This window comes from Rattus rattus, chromosome 4 (genome assembly GCF_011064425.1).
Source record: "Rattus rattus isolate New Zealand chromosome 4, Rrattus_CSIRO_v1, whole genome shotgun sequence".
Taxonomy (NCBI): domain Eukaryota; kingdom Metazoa; phylum Chordata; class Mammalia; order Rodentia; family Muridae; genus Rattus; species Rattus rattus.
Window position 1 is genome coordinate 67,297,149 of NC_046157.1, and position 23,736 is coordinate 67,320,884.

At 37.2% G+C, this 23,736-nt stretch overlaps 1 protein-coding gene across 2 annotated transcripts in view; it reads left to right on the top strand.

The window, feature by feature from the left end:
• LOC116897713 (roundabout homolog 2-like) overlaps positions 1-23,736 on the top strand; it is a 1,086,199-nt gene that overhangs the window by 750,316 nt on the left and 312,147 nt on the right. The window lies entirely within an intron of this gene.

Consider the following 23,736-nt stretch of genomic DNA (forward strand, 5'->3'; position numbering starts at 1 on the left):
TTGATAGATGTAGCTTCCGATATTATGAGGTGATACAATCTCCTACTAAACTCCCTGATTCTCTGTCTCTTACAATCTTTCCATTCTCTAAGGCAGTGCTCCCTCAGCCTTGGGTGCTGGAGAGTTCCACTGTTTTGGGCATTCTTATGAGGACGAGCCGTAAGGTAATTTCATGATATTTTGTTTGAGGAGAAGCTAAAGTTTTTGTTGGATCAAAATATTTTATTCTAGTGAAGTGGGGCAATGTGAGCCTCTGCACAACTTCATAAACCTGAACACCCTGCTGATAGCACTCTGAAAACAGAGTTCTTGGACTTGTCAGTTTCCCAGACAGCTTTCATATAAAATAAATGAGCCTTGTGGAATCTTCCTAGCTAACTGCATGTATTAAATATGCTTCATTTATCAGATGAACGATAATGTCTAAAATTCTATAACTAATGCTCATTACTGAAAACTGGCATTGATTAGCGGAACTCTAAATATGAGTGAACTATCCATATATGTTCAAGAAAGAGAACATCCCAGGAAAAAAAGTGTGTCAATCTGTTCTTCCCGAATTAATTAATGTAAATTACCTCACAGGATATTTAAACACAACCAGTGCCCTGGCTTTGGTCTCTTCCTTTGCATGCTTCTTACCATGTTTTCAGAGAGTCAGTCTAACCCTGTGTCTGTCACTCATTATTAGCTGACATTCCTGCCTTCTGATATGTATGCCTCCTCTGTCAACCTGTCCTTTTCCATTTTGACTATGATTAACCTCCATTTTCAGAAATATTTACTATCAGGAAAACACTTCCATAAAAATATTAGATAAACATCTTTACTGGATTTTTACCTCCCCGGCTTAACACAACACACACACACACACACACACACACACACACACACACACAGAGCCACACCTATATTTTCGTTCTTAATTTTGTCTGAAAATGAAGATCTTCAATGGTGATTCCATACTTCTCACTCTACTTCAGATATGCCTTCCTTACTGCTTCACATTGTTTCTGAATACCTTTTCTGATGCTATAGGAAAAATTCAAAGACTTATACATGTCTTTCTAAGTAACACCTTGGAAAAAGTTCCAAATATTATTTCCATATATTTCCTAACCCAGAAGCCTCAGCCTTACAACAGTAGTCAATTGGTCTTTAGAAATTGACAAGGAGGCATGGGTCCCCATGAAGGCTCAATGACCCAGTTTAGGGGAATGCCAGGGCAGTGAGACAAGGGGGATGGCTGGGTGAGGGAGCACCCTAGTAGAAGCAGGGGGAGGGGAGAGGGATAGAGCTTTGCAGAGGGTAAACTGTAAGGGGGACAACATATCAAGTGTAAATAAATAAAATATCCAATAAAAAATGAAAAGAAAAAGATTGACAAGGAAATAAAAGTCTGGTTGTGTGAAAGGAAGACTTCCAAAGACAAAGGAAAATGTTTTGTTACTTCACAGGCAAAAAAGAAATGTCTCCAAAAACTATTTAAAACAAACAAAAATAAACAAACAAAAACTCTTAAAAGATTGGCCATTTTATATGTACTTTGTATTGGAGGATAAAAAAAAAGTTATTCATATTTTATAATAGATATTTATAATGCAATGTTTAAGACTGGAAGAGTTACTGTCAATAATTCAATTACTATATTATTTGAGTGTAAATTTATGTCAAATTTCAAACCAAAAGAATATCAAAACCTAATCATATTTTCTTGAATACTACATTAGTAATCCCTTCTTGTTTCAAATAATGTAAAATACCAGCTTTTCTTTACGGTAGGAAAATGCTGATGAAGATAATTTCTGTATTTGTGGTATTTTAGTTGTTAAGATCAAATAACATCTACCAAGTACCACTTAGTTCTACAGTGAATTTTAGTCTGAATGCCTCGTGCCCAGAACATCTGAGGAAAAGCAAAGAGAGGCATCAAATGATAGAGGTCTGGGCAGCTCTGGTTTATGATGGTGGCTCTACCTGAGAAGGTTGATTTCTTTCATTTTCGTTATTTAGTTGATCTCATTCTTTCAATGTGCTTCCATTCATTTTTTATTCCCTCAATCACATTTATTGAGCCCTCTTATGCCTTAGACACCATTTTGCTGAGACTAAAAGCCGAAGGACACATAACCTACTGCTGGAGACAGCTTCCTTTTAATGGCTAGCTGAGAGCGTCTCTGTCCTACCTTCCCAAATTATATATATATATAAAAATATGCAGCTTTTTGTTGCGAAGAAACAAAGAAATGCTGTGCATTTATTTAGACCCCTTTTGATCCTCTACCAGCAAAGTAAATGTTTCATTGTTGCATAGCCCCTAAGTTATTGTTTCCAAAAATGAAGTTACTTCATGCTTTAGAAAATAGGCAAGCTTTTGTTTTATGATAAAATTGGAATACGTTAAATTTTTATATTTAATTTTCAGTGTATTACCCTCTTGCTTTTCAAAGTAATATATTTTTACTAAATTACTGTAACCTTGGATGTGATTGCCAATCTTATTTGTCAATCTATGTTAATTTATTTGTTCTAAAACATTTGGATTGAGGATGGTCTGGGCCTTAAGTATGAGATTTGATTCACGTTATCAATTGTGTAAAACAGTTTTCACTGTGAACCAAGATGCTAGAAATACATAGATTTCAATTATGTTCCCCCAGAGGCCAGTAATTATTGGAAAAGCAGTTAACTGGTTTTATAGTCAACCTTTGTCTAAAAGTTTGTCCCCGAAGCCCCCAGTCTCATTGCACTGGATTACAGGGCACACGGTGAATATAAAATTGTAGCAGCAGTTCTGTGGGAAGTCCGTTTGATTTCCCCTTATTGGCTTGTATGGTTGTGCAAAATACGATCGTATTTTGTGAAAATCTTTCTTCATTTTTACATCATTGTGAATATTTGAAAGACATTTCCATTTCCTTTCTGCTATTCCCTTCTTCTCCCCTTCATCTCCTTTCTTCTCTTCATTTCTCGTGGTTTTATGCCCTATTCACTTTTGCTAGATGTGGGTCCCATTAGTGAGGCATTGATTATGTTGTTGCGATTTCTCATCTCAACCCTGTATTTCTGCAGTCATAACATCTGAGATTTACAGATATTTCATATTAGCTTAATTATCGTTCAGTGCATTTCAGTTCTAATTTAGGAGAATGAGATCTATCAATGGATGTTGATTAGAATTTTCTAAGAACTGTATCTTTCGATATCTTACATATAACATGTATTATATATTAGCATTGTTCCCAATTGTTTAAAAGGGAGATGAATTCTAAAATGTATTACTAAACCATATTCTAGGCAATGACTCTGAGAACATTGTGGGTACACACTCTCTGTTCAGAGCATTTATAACCCTAATCACAGTGTTTTATTATTTCATAAGTATATATATATATATACATATGTATATCAGCCAGATTTCTGAGCTCTAATATATCCATATTTTTAAACTATTATATACATAATTCAGAAAACAGTGAAAGAATGTAAAAATTAAAATGTTTGGTCTACTTTAAGTTTCTTTCACTGAAGACAGGTATCCTTATAATTGGCTATTTTCTTACTTTGGGTTTATAAAACAAATATTTTCAAGTGTAATATTTAAGTGTCAAGTATACCATCTTTCCAATTACATGCTTTGACAGATTCTCCTATTTAACTCACCTTTGATCTGAACTCTTGTTCAACTCATATTCTATGTGCCTAATTTTATGACTAAAAGGGGCACACATTTTATATATCAGAGCTGCCTTAATGGCATGAAAATGCCAAAGGTGATTCAAATGATTTTATTAAATTATATTTATTAACACTTTAGCTGCAGCAATGGCTTTCAATGTACCTTTATTTCTCTCTATTTTTTTATGTTTATTATTCTCATACAATTTGTGGCCAGTAGAATCTGCAAAAGTCAAACTGGAAGTAGTCTTCATATATTGTGATAATGTTGGTGGACTCTATACTGAAGCCTGTAGGAGAATTCCTGCTGGTTTAAAACAAGAGCAGAAGACAGGTGTTTTAGAAATAATGGCTGATGATGAATGTCATGCAGAATGCATTGATGGGAATGAGAGCTGGCCAATTAACTGACAAATGTCTCAACTCTTCACTGACCTCCAATGTTTAATATTTATTAGGGCATCAACTCATATTATTGATTTTAATGAGTGGATCATAATGTCCTCTGCTATACAGAAGCACTTCTATTAGACAGTTGATAATGCAAAGAAGGAAGTGAAGACAAAAGGAAGAGAGTTATTGTTGAACGATGAAGTGTCTATCATGTGATGGTGCAGTGCCATGGATCCATTCATATTGGATGCCTGGCAGATAGAGCATGATGATGGATCGACAACATACTTTAACCAGCAACTTTTATTTCTGTACATATGGCCAACGAATATATTTTGCCTTTTTTCCCTATTTGATAGGAAAGTGCAGGATTATGAGATCAATGGATTTTTCACAGCTGATCATAAGAGTTGATGTATGTTCCAGCAGATGATCCCAAATTGCTCAGAATCTAGCATGCGAATAACAACACAATTAATTGAAGAGACACAGTTCCCAGAGAGCAGCAATCATCATTTAATAATTCTCTTCATCTTGTTTCTCTCTGTAATAAAACACATACCTTGACAAAAGCAACATAAAAGGAAGTGGCTTAGTTCACTCATAGTTCTAGGTTTTAATTCATCTGTATGGGGAAGTCAAGAAGGTAGGGACTTGAAGAGGGTCGTCTATTAACTGCTATTAACTCTTTCATCCCTAACTTGATTTTCTCAGGATATTTAACAATGCAAGAGAAATGAAAGAAAGATAACAATGTTAAGAACTGAAGTTTATGAAAATATGTCCAGAAAAGTCACTTGTGGAGAGAAGAGAGACGTTTGCTGGTTTGAAAGTCATATAGAAATATATGCATCTGAATGGAAAAACATATTCTGTGAATAGTACTTACTTGGGAGGTGTGTAGTACTGCTTGATAATTACCAACATTAATTAGTTACAGTTCTGCTTCATATGGCTATTATTAGTCCATACTCAGGTTTCTTGTGTATCATTGATTTATGTCTATCACAAAGGGCTTGGTTATTTGAGTATTGAATACTGATCACAATTAGAAATCCAATACCCACTTCCCTGCCCCAGCAATGGGCAGAGACACCTTGTTGATAAAATTGATCTTATATCCATCTGGGGGAGAGCAGATAGCAGTCCTTTGTTCATCCTAGCTTGATGCCTGGCTTGGTGGCCAAGCTACCTTATGCCTAAGGCTCATAAAAATCAAATCAAATCCAGCAGCGCCATGAAAAAGGAAGAAGAGATATAGAGACCTTTGGACGGCCCAGAGACTGCCCTCCACCACATGGCACAGGTGGATCAGAGACACCTTCTTGTCACCCTACCACATAGAACAGTCAGAGGATGTTGCCCAGGGGGCTGGCCAGCCACTTGGCCAGCACACATCAGGAGCCACCATAGTGTCCAAAAAATGTGGTGATCATAGGGGAGAGAGAGAGAAGTGGAACAGCTTGAGCATTATGGAGAAAGACGAAATTGGAGACTAGAGGGTGGAGAGGGTTAGCCTGTTATGAGTGGCCAGCCCCATGACCTGGGAGCATGGTGAGGTCTCAGCACAAGCTGCCACTCAGGCCATATCTGAAGGCCCAGCTATGCATTGGCAGGGGTCGGTGTCAATGTCCGTGGCTCATATTAGCATTAGAGAACATGGTCATGTCCCTGGCGAGGGTAGCCATAGGAAAAGACATGGATGTCAGGAGGTTGTGCATAACTGGCCCCGCCCCTCACTGGATGCAGAGCTCTGGAGAACTAACCTGATCTCCCACCAGGTGGAAGCACCCTGAGTGGGGTGGGAGATCAGACCTGAGCCTTGCCAAGGCGGCACAGTCAAGTTCGTCCTGTTGGCAGGTGTGCAGGTGAGCCAGCCGCAAGGGCACGAGTGTGGGAGAGCTGACCTTGCTGCTTGTCTGCACTGGGGTAGCATGGGCACAGAAGTGATGCCCCCCACTCTCGCCTTTTCACCTCTAGCAGTCAGGAAGTCTGCCACAGGGTCATACGTCTGGGAGAGCTGGCATTGCCCCTCACCATCCATACCACCTGGTGAGGTGCAGGGTTAGACATTACAGTCAAGCTGTCCCCAAGAACAAGAAAGCAGCAATGCTGGCGCTGCATTTGGTTGGTGTGAGGTGGCATGGGTAGGGGGTAATGCCCTCCCCTTCTTGCTTTTGTTGCTCTTGGTGTTCTTGGTGGTGGTGGTGGTGGTGGTGGTGGTGGTGGTGGTGGTGTGTGTGTGTGTGTGTGTGTGTGTGTGTGTGTGTGTGTGTGTGTGTGTGTGTGTGTGGTCTCTTTGGGAGAAGGAGGTTGTAAGGGCATAGGCTGGAGATGATCAGGACCAGGGTGCATGATGTGAACGTTATGCAGAATCAATAAAAACGTTAAAAAAAAGAAATTCAATACCATGTCAGTAAATCTAGTGTTTAGTCAGGACATGGTGTTTTTCATAAAGTGATGTATCCTCTCTTACAAGAAACCATAAAGCATCCTTCCCTGTATCCACAAATGAAATGGGGTAGAACAGAAGACAGTTCTCTTGCTAAGAATGCATTAATCACATTTGTGAGGACTCCAGCCTCATGACTTTAGTGCCCATCTAAAGTCCTTACCTCTTGATATAATTAGATAAAGTAAGAATTTTAGTACATGAACTTTAGTAGACAAAGTCATCACTGTATAAATAACGCACATTTACAATTGTTGGGGTATTTTAATAATTATACAATTGGCACATTTGCATTTCAGCACACTGAGGAACATTTTTCTTCAGAAACAAAGGGTGTCTGTAATAAGTGGGACATTTGCCTACCTAACTTTTCACAATGAAGCACATGTAAAAGTGACGGGAAGGGGATATTAGCAATTACCAATAAGTGTCAGTGTGAAATGCCTCCAAGCAAACAGTGTGCTCCCCACATTTGTAAAAATGTTTCAGGGCTTTTGTTAGAGGTCTCACACATCATCCTCACAGCTCATTAGGTTGGTGACTCTGTCTGGAAAACGCTGCCTTCCGTGAAATTTTCAGAAAATGTTTTTGTTGCACAGAGCTCTAGTCTAGATCCCAGCTCTGCACAGTCCCCAAATGGACAAGACGGTTTGGCCCCACAAACCACTTCTGTGCTAGTGTCAATCTCTCTCCTATTCACGCCACGCCACCTTTGTTTTTAAATAATAAAGTTTGCTAAGTAGACAGAAAATGGTATTGTTTCACATGCTAAATTTGAGCCCAAGTCCAATAAAATTAATAGGATACATTTTCACGTGAAATGTGAATTGAGCGTATAGACAACATTCTCCTTGTTTCATAAAAAGAATGTCAAAGTCAGAGCTACAAGACATAAGCAGCACTTTAAATAAGTCTTCATAAATATTTGAGAAGAAACAGTTTGATAGGTGTTTGTTTACAATTCAGCGTCACCCCTGTTTATGAGGGTTTGTGGCACAGTGATGTTACTAGTTCATTCAGAATTAAGGCAGAAAGTTAAGATATTAGGGGATCTTTACCTTCCGTCACTAATTAACCAGTTAAATAATGTAATAGTGATGATAACAATAGTAATTCTCTTCAAATAATTACTTTCTGTGGAGCATCTGGGCCAATAATACAAATACACTTTGAGAATTACTGAAAATGAGAGGTAGCAAACAAGTAAGAATAAACGTGTATTTTTGAACACTTAACCTCTTTCAATATAAACTGGACTTTGGAGGTTTATTGGAAACACTCTTATGGAGCTTCATTATTCAAAGGTGTAATGTAATTTATTGCATTTTGAACCTAAAAGACGGAATGTTTGCACTTAATCTAGGCAATCTGGGGATAAAGTGTAAAACAAAACCATTACTATTTACTGCTGTTCTCAGTAGGGATTTAGGACGTGCAGCACAGTCACAGGGCCTTTCTGTGTTGTTGACACTAAGTGGAATTTAAAATATCTGAGGAGGAAAGGAGTAGTGATTTCTCTTTGTTACTGCACACTCAATCTGGCTTCTATGCTCATTCCCAAGCTGTGAGTGCACTGTCTGAGGTACATCTATGGAGGCTCACATAGAACCGATCTTAACATGGGTTTAGAAATCAGATGTAATTATCAGATGTCTTACATACAACAATTATAATAAAAACTGTGAAATAATAATAGTTGTAACCCATCGAGATAAAGTAGATAGAGGAATCACAATAAAAGGTTATTAGTCATAATTGTATTCTTTTGTAGTGAGAACAAAACTGACCTTAATGTTGTAAAACAAGATTTATCACAGTGACCTTTCCACAAGTCACAGCTCTCTTTCTCCAGTTATTCCTCTTCCTCTTGTGATTTTTTTTCTTCCTCTACTTACAAAAGAATAGTGGTGAGGTTTTATTTAGAAGTCACTGCTGACACTTGGGAACCATTTCCTGAAAAGACTCGAATAATGAGCAAACAATTCAAAATTTCTAATGATGACTGATAGTCTTGACCGGGTTTTAAATAACTATATGACAGTATTATAATTTATTGTTTCCACAAATATTGATATTTGCTGGCATCAACCCATCCTTCCTCGTTCCTATTTCCCCGTGATGTTCTGTGGTGTGAGAAAGCTTAACATCTGTGAATTTTCAAGCTTCCCAGCATGCAAATAGAAAAGAGGAAGGGAAGTGACAATCCAAATTTACCACTCTAGAAATGGTGCACACTGAAGGTGTAGAGATTTCGAATAAAAAATTCACCTATTTGATCCATTGTCCATGATTTAAATAGACTTGTAATTAAGTAGCATTTTCTGGAGATTCAGAAGTGCCTGTACTAAGGCTAATCTAATGTTTCTTTCAATTTTGTTTTGATTGCTTTTGAGACAATGTATCACTCTGTAGTCTGAGATACCCTGGTGCTGACTAGGATCCCCAGATCACCTTAAACTTCTGACAGTGCTTCTGCCTCGGGGACCCAAGTGCTGGGACTCTAAACATCAGTCACTACAGATATCAATTTCCTGTACCAATAAAATAATGGAAATCAAGTCATAAAAGGCTTATTAGGCTTAGGTTCCCTTGATCGGATAAGTAGTAAGCAAACATTTGCAATACAAAGCTCGTTCAGAAGACGAGGCCATTTAGTTTCCCAGGCTCAGTAGCATCGGAGGATTAGGACTCAGTGAAGTGGTGAGATGAGAGTCATCCTGACTCATCCAGGATCCTTGCTAGATCTGATCTCAGTTTGCTAGATGCTGGTTTTATCACAACCCTAAGATATGACCGTCTAAAGGGCCACCACACTCTGATCATCATTTCTGAGTAAGGTTAAAAGGGACACAGGATTATTCATGAAGGAGAGATCAACAGAAGGGGAAAACTAAACAAGGGAAGCCTCAGACAGGCATCCCTGCTGCTCTAGCAGTTGACTAGAGTGTTGGGAAAAAGCACTAAGTGACGTGTGATGGAGAACGAAGACACACAGAGAATCTTCTCAATAAGATTTTCTATAAAGGCCAGAAATAAATGGTGCAAGAAGAAGTCAATAATATGGTTTAAAACTGTTTTAAATTTTTTCATTTTTTAAAAAAATTTGCTTTTACTTCTTTAAAATTTTAAATAGCAGTTATATATTTTATTTAATTGAGTATATATCTACTCTGCATTATATATACATGCATATAATTATATGTGTTATATATAACAATCATTTTTTTCTATTACAATAGCAATGAATGAATAGGTCATATGCTCAATATGTACTATGTTCATCTATAGGAAAATATGTTTATATGTGAATAGAAGTTTAAGTAAAAGTAGAGCTTCCATAATGATTGTCTTTTTTATTGCTTAATTAAAATATAATTACATCAGTTACCCTCTCGGTATTCTTCATCCTCTACCTCCTATGTCTACAAACCCACCCTGTCCTCTCCTAAATCCATTGTGTCCTCTTCATTACCCATTGTTTCATACACATCTAGATAATCATGTAAATGCCACTACCTCCTGAGTCCCTTCAGTATTGCCTACAAGCAAGTTTCTGGGGGTGGCCTTTTTGAATAGGAAAACAAGTAAGGGTATTCACTTTTGGGAATGACTAATACTCCTTTTCTCTGCAATTTCTTATGTAGTTACTTTTATTGTTTTACAGTCCAGCCATTACCCACTTCCCTGTTTTCAAGAGGATGTCCCAACCTTTCACCAGACCTCCCCACTTCCTGAGGCCTCAAGTCACTCCAGGGTCAGGCACATCTTCTCTCACTGAGGCCAGACCATGCAGTCCTCTGCTGTTTTGTGTTAGGGACCTCAGACCCTCTAGTGTATGCTGCCTGGTTAGTGGCTCACTGTTTAAGAGAGTTCAGGGGTCTGGGTCTGTTGAGACTGCTGGTCTTCCTATGGGGTCGCCCTCCTCCTCAGCTTCTGCTTTCCCTAATTCAACCACAGGGGTCCTTCAGTCCACTGGTTGTGTGTAAGTATCTGCTTCTGTCTCAGTCAGCTGCTTCTTGGGCCTCTCACAGCACAGCCATGCTGAGCTCCTGTCTGTCACCACACCACAGCATCAGTAATAGTGTCAGACTTTGGAGCCTCCCTTGACATGGATTTCAAGTTGCACCTTGGACCTCCCAAATTTTTTATTGGCTATATTATTTATTTACCTTTGAAATGTTGTCCCCTGCTATTCCATCCCCCCTCCCTTTAGCCTCTAAGATGGAGCTTCCCCCACCCACCCACCCACCCACCCTCTCCCTCCTTACAGCTTTAGCATCTCCCTAATGCTCCAGCATCAAGCCTCCACAGGTCCAAGGGCATCCCACCGATGCCAAATGAGGCAGTCCTCTGCTCCATATGTAGCCATGGACCCATCCATGTGTATTCTTTGGTTGGTGGTTTAGTCCCTGGGAGTGCTGGGGGTTGGGGGTCCAGTTAGTTAATATTGTTGTTCTTCCTATGGGTTGCAATACCCTTCCTTCAGCTCCTTCAGTCCTTCCCCTAGCTCTTCCATTGATGTCTTCGGCCTGCTTTTACCTCTTCCACTTAGAGTGGGGCCCTTGAGATTTTCTCCATTTATGCTGAATATCAACTAACGGGGATATTGTTCAGGTCTTGTATTGGCAGACATGTGTTTAGATTTCATAGGTGATGTTTCTCTGCAGTAGCTAGAAAGCATAATCTTACGGCTGCCTTCTAGGTCCTCAGACACTTAAAGTTTTTCTTACCAGTCTTGCTTTAGCCTTCAAGGTAGGTATTCTGTGGTAGATACATTAGCCTAGCCGGGTTGTCACAGCCCATCGTCAGTTTTTCTCCTCATTTTTAATTGCGGCTTCCCATATTTGTATCCTGCTCCATAAAAAGTTTCTTTGAAGAGAAGTGCAAGCAACTCTCAATGATGCTTTTAAGGAATATACTGGTTTTATGCCGGTTTAAGGAAAATGGTGGTAGTAGACATTTCTCTCCTTAGATCCGTGTTCTCACTAGCTGGATGGGTTTATGGCACCAACCATGATTTCCCTGTTGTTAAGCTGGCCTTGTGTCTAATTAGACAGCTGTTGGTTGGAACCAAGATGTGAATGCTCTTATTGCACCTTTAGGGAAGTCTTGGCATGCTAATCGTCATTGCGGTCCACAGACATCAAGGCTGAATAGTACCATTGATTGCTTTCCTCCCTTCCCTAATGCATATCATTTTCTACTACTTAGAAAGCTAGTACTCAGAAAGAAGGATTTGGGTTGGTTCTAGTCAAATCCTCCAAATCCTATACTCAAAGTGAAGCATCTTGCAGTCGACCAAGGGAAATAGGAATAACCTATGTCGTAGTGAGAGACTTTGGTCTCGCCTACCAACATTTTGAAGTGAGACTTCTTGTGCATGGTATTGGGTGATTGCTTGGGCAATAAGATGGGTTGGCTTCCTTGTGCCCACTGTATCAAACTGAGTAGAATATAGAAATTTTCTGTTAAGATTTCTGACATGGATTTTTTAAAATGATGCTCAAAACAGAATACGTCTTTGTTTCTAGATGTTATACTCGAGGAACTATGCACTTAATGAAACATAAGCACTACTTAATTTTTAAATTTTTCTAAAATATTTCTACTAGATAAGTACTTATTTCACAAACAAATCATAACAATCCACAATTCACTTCAAAATTAGAAGGGAATATAGTTGTGTAGATATTTTTAACAATATAATACCACATTCCAAACAACAGGAATGGTATATGGAAAATTATTGCTAAGGAACAACTTTATTGTTAAATCAATACAGCCTTTGACTTGAAGTCAATTTGCTTAGAGTTTTATATGGCTTTATTGATTTGAATCATAAAAGATACAAAAGAAGAAACATTCATACAGGTTCAATAGCATAAAAAAGGAGAAAATACCTAGTCAAAACCTCACCTTGTAACTCATTGTGCTTTTGAGTACAGAAGTTTGGGAACAAAGAAAATCGCTTCCTTTTCCTTTTATATCACCACACTAGATATCTGCAGTGTGTCTGCTCTGTTAGTTTCCACTGTCATCTGCCCTAGTTATTCTACGTGAGATGGACACTACAGACTACTTCTTCAGAAAGCAGTAATTCACTCCCCAGAGAGCTGAACATAAATGGAGGACATGTTCACTTTGACCTGTAATTTAAAAGCTTAACTAATGCTTCGGATTTCCTTATCTAGATTTCAATTTTAGTCAGTTTATTTTTCTGACCTGGAAGAGTGGAACATATTTACATTTATAAGGAGCTTTGACTTTCATGACTAATGGATGTTAATTGCTATGACAGTGACATTTTGCATCTTGCCCATATTTCTAGGTTACCTTTTATAGGAAAATCTTTGAGGACAAAATTACTAGGGCTTTTAGGAAAAACCAAAGTATACTGCTTTCTAAAAATAGAAAATTATTGCTAACATAAAGTTTAATGTATATCACATGGGACCTTAAGAATTTAATTTTTTAAAACATTCTGTTTTAAGAATTAGTAATCTTGATTTTTCAAGGCAATTAAGCAATTACATGAACAACAATGGATTATTCTGCTTGGGTGCTCCAAGATTATTTTTTGAACATTCTTGTCCTGTGTGGTACAGATCACTCTCAGGAAGCATAACCCTTTGAATTAACAAATAATATTTAGAAACCACTGGTTTCCTTCTGATAGTGTTTTACAGATGCTCCGGTAGTTATTATAATCCGTCCTAGCTGGTTCCACTCAGCCTGTTCTTCCCTGTAGGACATTTTTAATCTCATTATTTGGTAGGAGCTCAGTTTTTAGGCAGACATTTAACAAAATGTTTGAAATGCACTTTGGTCCCAACCAGAGAAACCCTGTTTATCTGCTATGCCCAGCTGTGCACAGCTCAAATCCAGAGAGAAACTTTCAATTTTAAAAGTCATAAAGAAAAAGTAAAATAAATTAAATGTGTTCTATTTCAGAATTAAATAAATAGTAGTCAATGAAAAGCAGTTAAGAGAACTGTATAATTTCAATTTTATGTACCCAGAATTTAAATATTTATGTTTCTAATCTTTATTAAAATTGTCAGATAAACCATAAAAGTCTTTGACCAGAGTAAATATTTCCTTGCTTGTAAAAGAAATCACATTGTTACTTATTTTTAAGAGTATAAACTATTATTTACTTATTTCTTTATAGCATGACTGTCTAACCATCAGAAATGAAACAGAACAAGTTTTTAATAGAATGTGATATTTGTAGTAGAATTTGGGAATTTCAGATTCATGTGTTAGAATAGTTCCCCATCACTTTTCTGTTCTCCTGGATGTCATAGTTTTATATTTCTGGCTCCTAAGACATAAATAAACCTTTTTCTATTTTTTAGAGTAGGGCAAAACCGACCATAAGGAGTTGAAATTATCTATGTGCTGCTTAGGGCATTGCAGAGTTAGATACTACAATATTAAATTGGCATTGTTTATTTTTGGGCGAAACAATTATTTTCAGTGTTTTATTCTCAACTGAGACACCAGATAATATATGAACAGTTTATTTCATTAAATTGGTCATATAAGACCTTACTTAGCCTTAGCGTTTTGAGTACATTTTGAAACACACAAAGAATTTCTTTGCAGCTGTCTTAGTTAAGGTTTTATTGCTTTGAACACAGACCATGACCAAGGCAATTCTTAAAAGGACAACTTTTAATCAGGGCTGGCTTACATGTTCAGAGGTTCAGTCCATTGTCATCAAGGTGGGAACATGGCAGCATCCAAGCAGGCATGGAACAGTTAGAGCAGAGAGTTCTACATCACCATCTGAAGGCTGCTGGCAGAATACTGGTCTCTAGACAGCTAGGACGAGGGTCTTAAAGCCCATCTCACAGTGACACTCCAAAAGGTCACACCTACTCCAACAGGGGCCACAATTTCAAATAGTGCCACTCCCCGGGCCAAGCATATACAAACCATCAGAGTAGCATATGCGAAGACTCCTGTCTTTGTGCACTACACAATAAAATAATTCTGTTTCTTTAATATTGTGATGGAGATGAGGAAGGTAAACATTGTATCATTTACTTGTCTCATCCTTACAGCTAAATTTACAACAAGAAGCAAAGGAATAAGAAAGGGTTTATTTTGGTTCATGGTTCAGAGCATATAGCCTTTGTGACAGGGAAGAAATGGTGGTAGGGATCATTGATAATACCCGACAGGGCAAGGATTTGCTCACCAATGTGGACAGAAAGCAGAGAACAGAATAGTGCAATTATCCCTTTTTTTTCCTGTCCCTTTTTCCATTCAATCTGGGTCTGGAGCTCATGGGTTGATGCTGCCAACAATCAGGGTGTGTCCTTCCTCTCTGAAACTGCTGTTCAGACATGCAGATGGCCTTTGTCTCCTAAGTGATTCAAAATTCCTGCCAAGAAGACAATATTGTTTAGCGTTTTTAGTTTTAGTTAGAACAACATTGTTCTAACGATATTCTAATAAAAGGCTATGCATTTCTTTACAGTTTCAATTTACACAGTCTTTTCAAAAAATTCCTCCATGAGAAGTGTTTCAGGGATAGGCTGTCTTCATCATGATATGTCTCATTGTATCAGGACCAAGTGATATAGCTGCAGGCTACATACAATTCCAAACTGATTTCTTCTCTTCCTGAGATACAGATGTTGGACAACATTCAGAATGAACATGTCTATACGTTGTCACTCAAATTTTGCTTTGACTAGGACTATGAATTCTCTAAATCGGCAAGTCCATTATAAAACACATTTGTTTCTTAATGTAATAGAGTAATAATAGAGAGAATAATGGGCAAAAAACTGTACCAGAATCCAAATTAAATATCATATAGGTGTGAGATGAGTCTTGTCAACTCAGTAAATAAAACAAATTTTGCTTGTAATATCTGATTTTTTTGGAGTAAAATTTAAAGCAATCATCTGACAAAGAATGTTACATATCTAATTTATGCAAAGAATTATGAAAACAGAAACATTAATCTGATAGAACAAAATACGAGGTGATAAGAATATATAAACTACACATTTAAGAAATATTACTCTATTTCCCTAAGCTTTATTTTCTATTTAATATGAAAACCTTATGCTTCTATTTTTGAAGGATAAGATGGTTTAAAATTAGAATTAATGATAATAGATTATTTAATAAAATCCTATACTCTAACCAGTTGCATTACAACTTTTTTTAATTCAACTAAAACTTTCTAATTTGAAATCCTATCTGAAAATACACGTTCCACATTTTCAAGACAAATGTACTTTGTAGTCTAAATTAAATTTGTTAAATGCCAAAAATGTATATGTTATTCTAAAAATGTATATGTTGAATCAAAAGTTATTTTCCCCCTAAACGTATTAAGCTTTGTATATCATTGACTCTGTTTTTTAGCTTCTCATGACACAAGGCAATGAGTTCAGATCAATAACTGCATTAGAAATTAAAGTGCATGTGAGTTCGAAAAATCCCCCTCCTTAGAAAGTTTATGTGAAATTAATATTGTTTCAGTTTATTTTAATTGAGTTCTAACAAGTTACAAGGAGGGTGAATTTTGAGTGAAATAAATAATTGCCATTCCAATAAATCTCTAAATCTATTTTCTCCTCTTACTAGGAATAGATTCTTTTCTCATACAACACATCCTGAACACAGTTTCTTTTCCATCTACTCCTCCCAGTTTCTACCCAGATCCCCTTTCAACCCAATCTTTTATTTTTAGAAAAAAAAAAAAGACTTCTAAATGGTAACAACAAAATAAAATACGATAAGTTAAAACAATCAGAGATGGACAAGGTAAATCGACAGAAGGAAAAGAGACACAAAAGAAAGCACAAGAGTCAGAGCCCTACTTATTCACTCATCCAGGAGACCTGTAAAACGCTCTAATGCGTACACAGGAGACCTGGTATAGACCCAGGATGGCCTTGTGCATGCTGCGTCAGTCGTTCTGAGTTCCTGTGAGCCTTGCTCAGGTTATTTAAAGAGTCCATTTGGTGCCCTCCATATCTTCTGTCTCTTACACTATTTCTGCCTCATCTTCTTTGGAGTTCCCTGAGCTGTGATGGGACGGATTTGATGCAGACATGACAAATAGGAACTTTTTTTTAAGTATAGAACAGAGTTTATTCAGGGCATGGGGAGGGGAGTTAAGAGGGTAGTAGGGGCAGAGAGAGAGAGAGAGAGAGAGAGAGAGAGAGAGAGAGAGAGAGAGAGAGAGGAGAGAGAGGGAGGGAGGGAGGGGAGGGAGGGAGGAGGGAGGGGGAGGGGAGGGAGGAGGGGAGGAGGGGAGGGGAGGGAGGGGAGGGGAGAGAAGTAGAGGCTGCCTTTAAAGGAGAGAAGGGGAAGGAATGGGAAGAAGAAGGACAAAGGGGAAGAGAAGAGCAGGAGAGAAGCAGGAGCCCAAATAGAAACTCTTAAGTCTATTGATTCCTCTCTTAATAGATGATCCACCAAGGGTCATGTAAGTATATAAAATTAGTTATTGAACGATTGGTAATTACATCCCTATTGTCAACTTGGTCTTTGCCAGTGTTTTGGTTCCCAGTGACTAATTCTATTCAGATATCTTTGACTTCAAAGGTTAGCATGACTTTCCATGATTTGCTCTTTCCTTTATTATAAATAATGCAAGCAATAAAGGGAAATTTCTTAGCATTTGGAGCTTAAGTTGGGTGCTACTCGATCTTGGAATGATATAGCTTGGGGCCACTCTGACTTTTCTTCCTGGGTGAGGAGGGAATCATGGGACTTCGAGTTACCCCTCTGAGTTGTTCATGTAATGTGGTCATGAGAACATCCTTCTAATCTCCATCTGATTAGAGCTTTGCACTGAAATGACAGGCACCAGAGCATTCCTTTCTCTGTCTGAGCACAGCTGTTACGTCTTCTTTGCCTTTATTATGCATTTTCTGCAGACTGCAGATGATCATCACAGAGCAGTTCTCCTGTGGATCCACTTACATACCTCCTTACTTTTTCCTCCAATGTTTGGTTCTCTCTAGGATGGATATCAACAAAGCCAATACCTGTTTTGTTTATTTGAACATCTAAGTAACTGGTAGAGGACTGGGTAAATGTTTCAGAGTAGCCAGGGGTTACTGAGAACATTTATGACTATTCCTTATGTCTGTTTTTCTTAATAATGACGATGTTGTTTATGTATGTATAAAGCTTTTATGGATGTATATATTTATCCTTCTTAAAAATTTAAAGCTGATTTTATAGTTTTAATGTAGTTTGACTCATTTGTTTGGAAAGTGGGAGGATTCGTGTTGATATTACGTGTTACAGAAAAGTACATTTTCATCTTGTTATCAGTAGACCGATGCAACTGCATTTTCATGGTGGTTAACTACATTAAAAATTAAAAGATAACATTTTTAAACTCAGAAAATCCCCACGCATTCTATTTACTTGGATACTTCTACTCAGAATAGAGGTTTGCTTATTATTTTATTGACAATGAACCTTTGGAAATATTCCAAAAACTTATGTGTTCTAAATACTCTTGAAGTATCTGTCAAGTTCTCACCCCTATGCTGTCTGAAGACCTCCTCATACATGGGAAATGAATGAAGACAATTAAAATGTGCTCTCTAAAGCTAATGTTTCACAGAATGTTTTAGTAGAGTAAGCGTGTGTGTTCCTTTCTTGAGAAAAAAAAATGAGGCTTTATTTTTAACCTGTACTGATTAATATTGGATTATTGGGGGAAAATGAGAAATAAACTAACTATACAGACATTTGTTTTGGAAACTATACTTCACGCGACAATAGAAAGAGTCAGTGGTTATCATGAGAGTGTTCAGGATTGCAGTTTGCCGGCACAGTGCCTGTTGGTTTACTACAAAAGCCCTGGTTGGTTTACCTGGGTTAAACACACGGGAGCTCTACTAAGGCGGTAGTTAAATACCATTGTGAGTCTCCCACACCCTCACTCGTCATTTATGAAACCTTGGCATTCACTTTGGTGCAAGTAAATATAACAGTGCAGCATGCTTTTATAATATATTCTTCAAAGTAAATTAACGATCATTAAGGAGGAGCATTTGGATTACAGTCTTCGCTTACCTGATTCTTTTTCTCAACTGCTTTTCTTCCGTTATTATTAAGTAAAGCATGTTCAGCTATCATTTGTGTAGAACAGAGAAGCCAAAAGTAATAGCACATAGTATAAGCCATGATTGATATCACATATTGCTGATAAAAATACGACGTCACAAAGAAACACATTAACTTGGTTTTTGTACAAAACATTTTAAAAGGTGCATGTGTATCTCTCTCTCTCTGTGTGTGTGTGTGTGTGTGTGTGTGTGTGTGTGTGTGTGTGTGTGTTCAGGGCCTTTTGCAATGGTGAATATTTTTAATACCAGCATTTGGCAAATGAAATCTGTAAGAACAGGTGTCGGCGACTCATAGTTCCTCATTGGAAGAGCTCGTTTCTAAAAATGTCAAATAAAAATATTCACACAGTTCACTCAATGTGTACTCTAATAAGCAATTTATTTGTTTTGTTTTCCTTTATTGTACCAACGGCCAAGTATATTAAAATTTATTCAGCATCATGATTCATCACGAAAAATACAAATCAAAACAACAATATATTAACATCTGAGATATGAAAAGACAACAGAAGAATAAATACTGGTGAGGACATTGAAAAATAGATGACTTCTTCAGTATTTGGCTCAGTTGGGTTTCTGTTGCTGCAATGAAACACCGCCACCCCACCCCAAAAAAAGTTAAGGAGGAAAGATTTTGTTTGGCTTACACTGTCATATCTTCATTCATTATGGAAGGAAGTCAGGAAAGGAATTCCAACAGGGCAGGAACCTTGAGACAGGAGCCGAATCAGAGGCCATGGAAGAGTGATTCTTACTGCTTTTTTCCCCTATGGCTTGCCCAACCTACTTTCTCATAGAACCCAGAATTGTCAGCCTGGGGATGATAACATCCACCATCGGCCAGGCCTCCCCACATTAACCTAGAACTTTATAAGCGGATCCTAGGGAGGCATCATTTCCAACTGAGGTTCCTTCCTTCAGATAGCTTTATCAGAAATGAAGTTAAAACCATCCAATACCGTGCGGGTTTAATTAAAAGTTAGTATAACTGTTAGGGAACCAGGATGAAGGTGCTTGAAGAACTACAAAAGAATTGATATGTGCTAGGGCAGCGCGCTGATAAATGTTCGCTCGGAAGGGATGACAGCAGCGTGTAAGAGACACTCGGACACTTGCGTCGTAAAACTCTGTCATTACTACATCCAGGATAAAGAATTATCCGGGTGAATGGATGAAAATGATGTATACATGCTGGAAAATAATTATTCAGTTTTGCCCTTTGTAGTAACACGATGGGAGGGAGGAAATAACACATTGATTTGAATAAGTCAGGAACATAGCGGTAAGTATAGTGCACGTGTGGTGTGAGGCCAATACCTGACTTTATACATTAGACAACGGAATGATGACCATGGAGGGACAGACATTTGGGGAGTAGGAGGGATGCAGGGAGGCTGGTTACTAAGTACTAAACTACATTTAGGAAAGATTAATGCCTTTGTCCTTCAGCCCAACCATGTAGCCACAGTATATAATGATTTACTGGTGCTTCCAAACTCCTAACAAATGAGATTCATAAATCTTAGATAATTTGTAAATGTACATTATTATGATTTAATCATTGCATGTCCTTAAGTATGATTAAGTTAGGTATCAATAATTTTTAAGAATATAAAAACATTTAAAAACTTAACTGTGTATATTTATACACTGCTTGGTGCTCAAATAATAAAATTATAAATAAAGACTAAGGGAAACAATAATATAAGATATATAGCATAATTATTAGTTTAGAAATAATGTCTGTCATAATCAAAGTTAAGTAAATTAAAATTAAATAAATTAGTGTTGTGTTTTTAAGTACACCTCCCAGTAGTAAACCTTACTGTAGTGTCATGATCGACTAATAGGACTTTATAAAGTACAGTACTAAATATATATGAAAATAGTTTAAAATACATATGTCATTTGATCTAGGAATTCTAATATTAGGATATTGGTTTAAGAAGATTATGGAAGATAAATGGATACAGAAGACTTAAGATAGTCTAATGTGTTTATAATATTGAAAAAGCTGAAATAAATCTAAAATTTAGATATGTAACAGGAAAATATATTTTGATTTATTTTTCTCATAATAAGATATTTATTAACCATGAAATTATTGTTAGATAGTAGAATATTTAGTGAGGAATATATCATACTATACTAATAAATAAAATTAAGCTATAAAAAGAATGCATGGTATGATTTAATTTTGTAATAATCATTTATACATATTGAGGTAAGGGAAGACCCAGATAGTGCAAGCCATATTTATGTATAAAATTCCTCAAAGTTTAGTAAATTATCACATTTTAATTTTTCTTAAAAAGTAAAAAGTTATTATTTTGGATATTTGAAAAATATTGTTATAGGTGGGAAAGTAATTATATTACTATAATACAATTATAGCTAGATGATAATATCTACTGAACTCAACATTTAGATGACCATCAAAAATATTATCTTTTCATTGCTTATTGACATGTATTAATCGTATGTGAATGGCATTCAGGATGATGATTCAATACGCACATGGAGTGCGCAGTGGTAAATTTCAGCATGGCTTCTCCTTCCCTTTCTCAACCTCTAGTAATCACTAATTCATTTCGACTTATTTTTATGTCAGTCTACAGCATAAAAATAACCTTTGTTATTTATGCTTTTGTGTCTGGCTTATTTCACTTAGTAAATGCCTTTCTGTACCGTCTTATCTGCTATGAGTACAGACTGTCATTTTTCCTTGTGCCTAAACTGAATTCTGCTGTATACATACTTACCACATATTATTACCAACTTACCTGTTGATGGGTGTAGTGGTGAGTTTTGCTACTCCTCTTTGGTTCCTGGTGGATCACATGTACACACCCACCCATCAGCTATCTTATGATTCACAAATAAAGCACGCGCGCGCGCGCACACATACACACACACACACACACACACACACACACACTAGCTTAATCGTAAAACATCTTGGCTACCTCAAAGACTGGGGACTCCCCTGTGACCCCAGGCCCAGTCAGGGAAGCGGCCAGTGGTCACTTACACAGTCTCACAGGGCTGGTTGGCTTTATTTCCTGTCACTCCTGCATCTCATCCTTCTATCCCAAATCACAGCAATTCTCCCTCTTTCTTCTCTGTTGTGTTGTTCTTTATACTTCCCTTTATATTTAACCAAGTTTATATGAGATTTCTCTCAATCTCCCATCCTCACGTGCATTGGTTTTTTGGCTTTTTTATAGATAATGATCACTTTCACTTAGGTAATGTGATTGGAGTATCACTTTATATATTTAATAATTAACAATATTAGTATTTCATATATCTGTGACTATTTGTATTTTTTGTGTAGGTGAGCGTGATTAAATTGTAATCTATATCCTATACCTGTCATGAATCAAATTCTTTTTCAAAGTTAGTTTGAAAGGAGGAAGTCCTGATGCCGTGGTTGTTTTTGTTTTTGTTGTAATTGTAGCTGTTGTTATTGTTGTTGATGCCTTTAGTCCTTCCTAGTATGAAATAAGAACATCAAAGATGCCTCTAAAATACAGTATTGAGGCTAAGGGCTATTCATCATCACCTGATCAGAGCTGAGTCAGGTTTCAGGCACACGGCTTTACAGGTGAAGTAGCCAAGACAATCACCTGTAACAGAGAGTTTCTAAGGACCTGAAGTGGAAATTTCTGGTTTCTTTAGGGACTCCGTTGTGTCTCGTGATCTATGTCTGGCAGCTGTCTTGTTAAAGGGCATGTGATGTTTTGCTGAAAACAGACATGTGAGAGGATGTGTGATGCTGAGAAATACAGCTGCACAAACAGTGAGAGGGTGCTCTTGCTTTGCTGTGCTATGCAATGCTCCACTGGCGTTCACTGGTCATTGTTGGTCTTCGCTTCCTAGAGAGCAAAGCAGCAAAGGGCTTCTCATGGTATCACAGCGGATTCTGGCCCCTCTCCTGACTGGTGCTGTTTTGCTGGACTCTCACTCTTTCTGCTGAATCAAGCTGCTGCTGCTGATTCCTGTTGGTGGTTGCTATTGAACGGGACTGCTGGTATCTTGATAATAAAGAGGGGAATTGCCCCCAAGGACCTATTTCTATACAGGTCCACTGTACCCTTTTCCTATTAACTTTTCTTTTCCCATACCTCTGGTCCCTGGGTTAGAAAGGAGGTTGAAGCATTTGACAACTCTAAATAAAGTCGGTTTAAAAAAAAATCTGAGCCTACAAAGACAAGCCTCGAATTTTCTAGAACATTTTGTAATAACACTATTGGGAGCATTTTGGATTATTTTTAATTATTTTAGCAGTCATTTTGGAAGAATTAGTCTCATTTTATACAAAATGAGTTCCCTAATATCAGAAGAATAGTTCGACAAGTTTTCTATTAAATTGAGGTAGTTTAATTCTTTGTTAGGTACAGAAAACCTGCGTCAGAGGGAGTAAAATATGATTCTCTATTAAAAGATCTATACTAGCTTGGATTCAGAAACTTGAAGAAAATAAAGTTGGCAGAATTGTTTAACATAAAGCCTTAGAGAGTTATTGATTTGCATGTGCATGGAATCTGATAGGGTTGTGATTCCCTAGAACATATTTTAGAATGCAAAGACACACACACACACAAAGTGAAAAATGAATTGTTAGCAGTGAATAATTTATTACAGTACCAAGAAAATGCAAAATGTTTACAGTTTTGTTGCTAATTAAGCAAAATGTATCTTACGTTTCACAAGGTAGACATGGTATACACAGAGATCATTGCAGATGTGAGCTATATGTATTACTAAAACAGATCGATAAATATTGCTAACATACTAGGTGAAATGTGTTTAGGACAGAAGATAGACAAGGAGAACTTACTGCTCAGAATTGTTTCTTTCTTTGCTTTTTAGCTCCCTTTGTCATTATTTCCTCCAGAAAGTCAAGGTTAGAAAAGGAAAGATAAAGGTTTGAGAATATTTTCCATTGAATTTTATGCCTTATTTCATTCAGAGACTCATAACTTGAAACTTCAAGGTTATTTTATTAATTTTAACATAACCACAGTTAACATTGAAGAAGCAATAAACTAGTAACACATGAAATCAAAAAAGGAATAACCTTGGCTC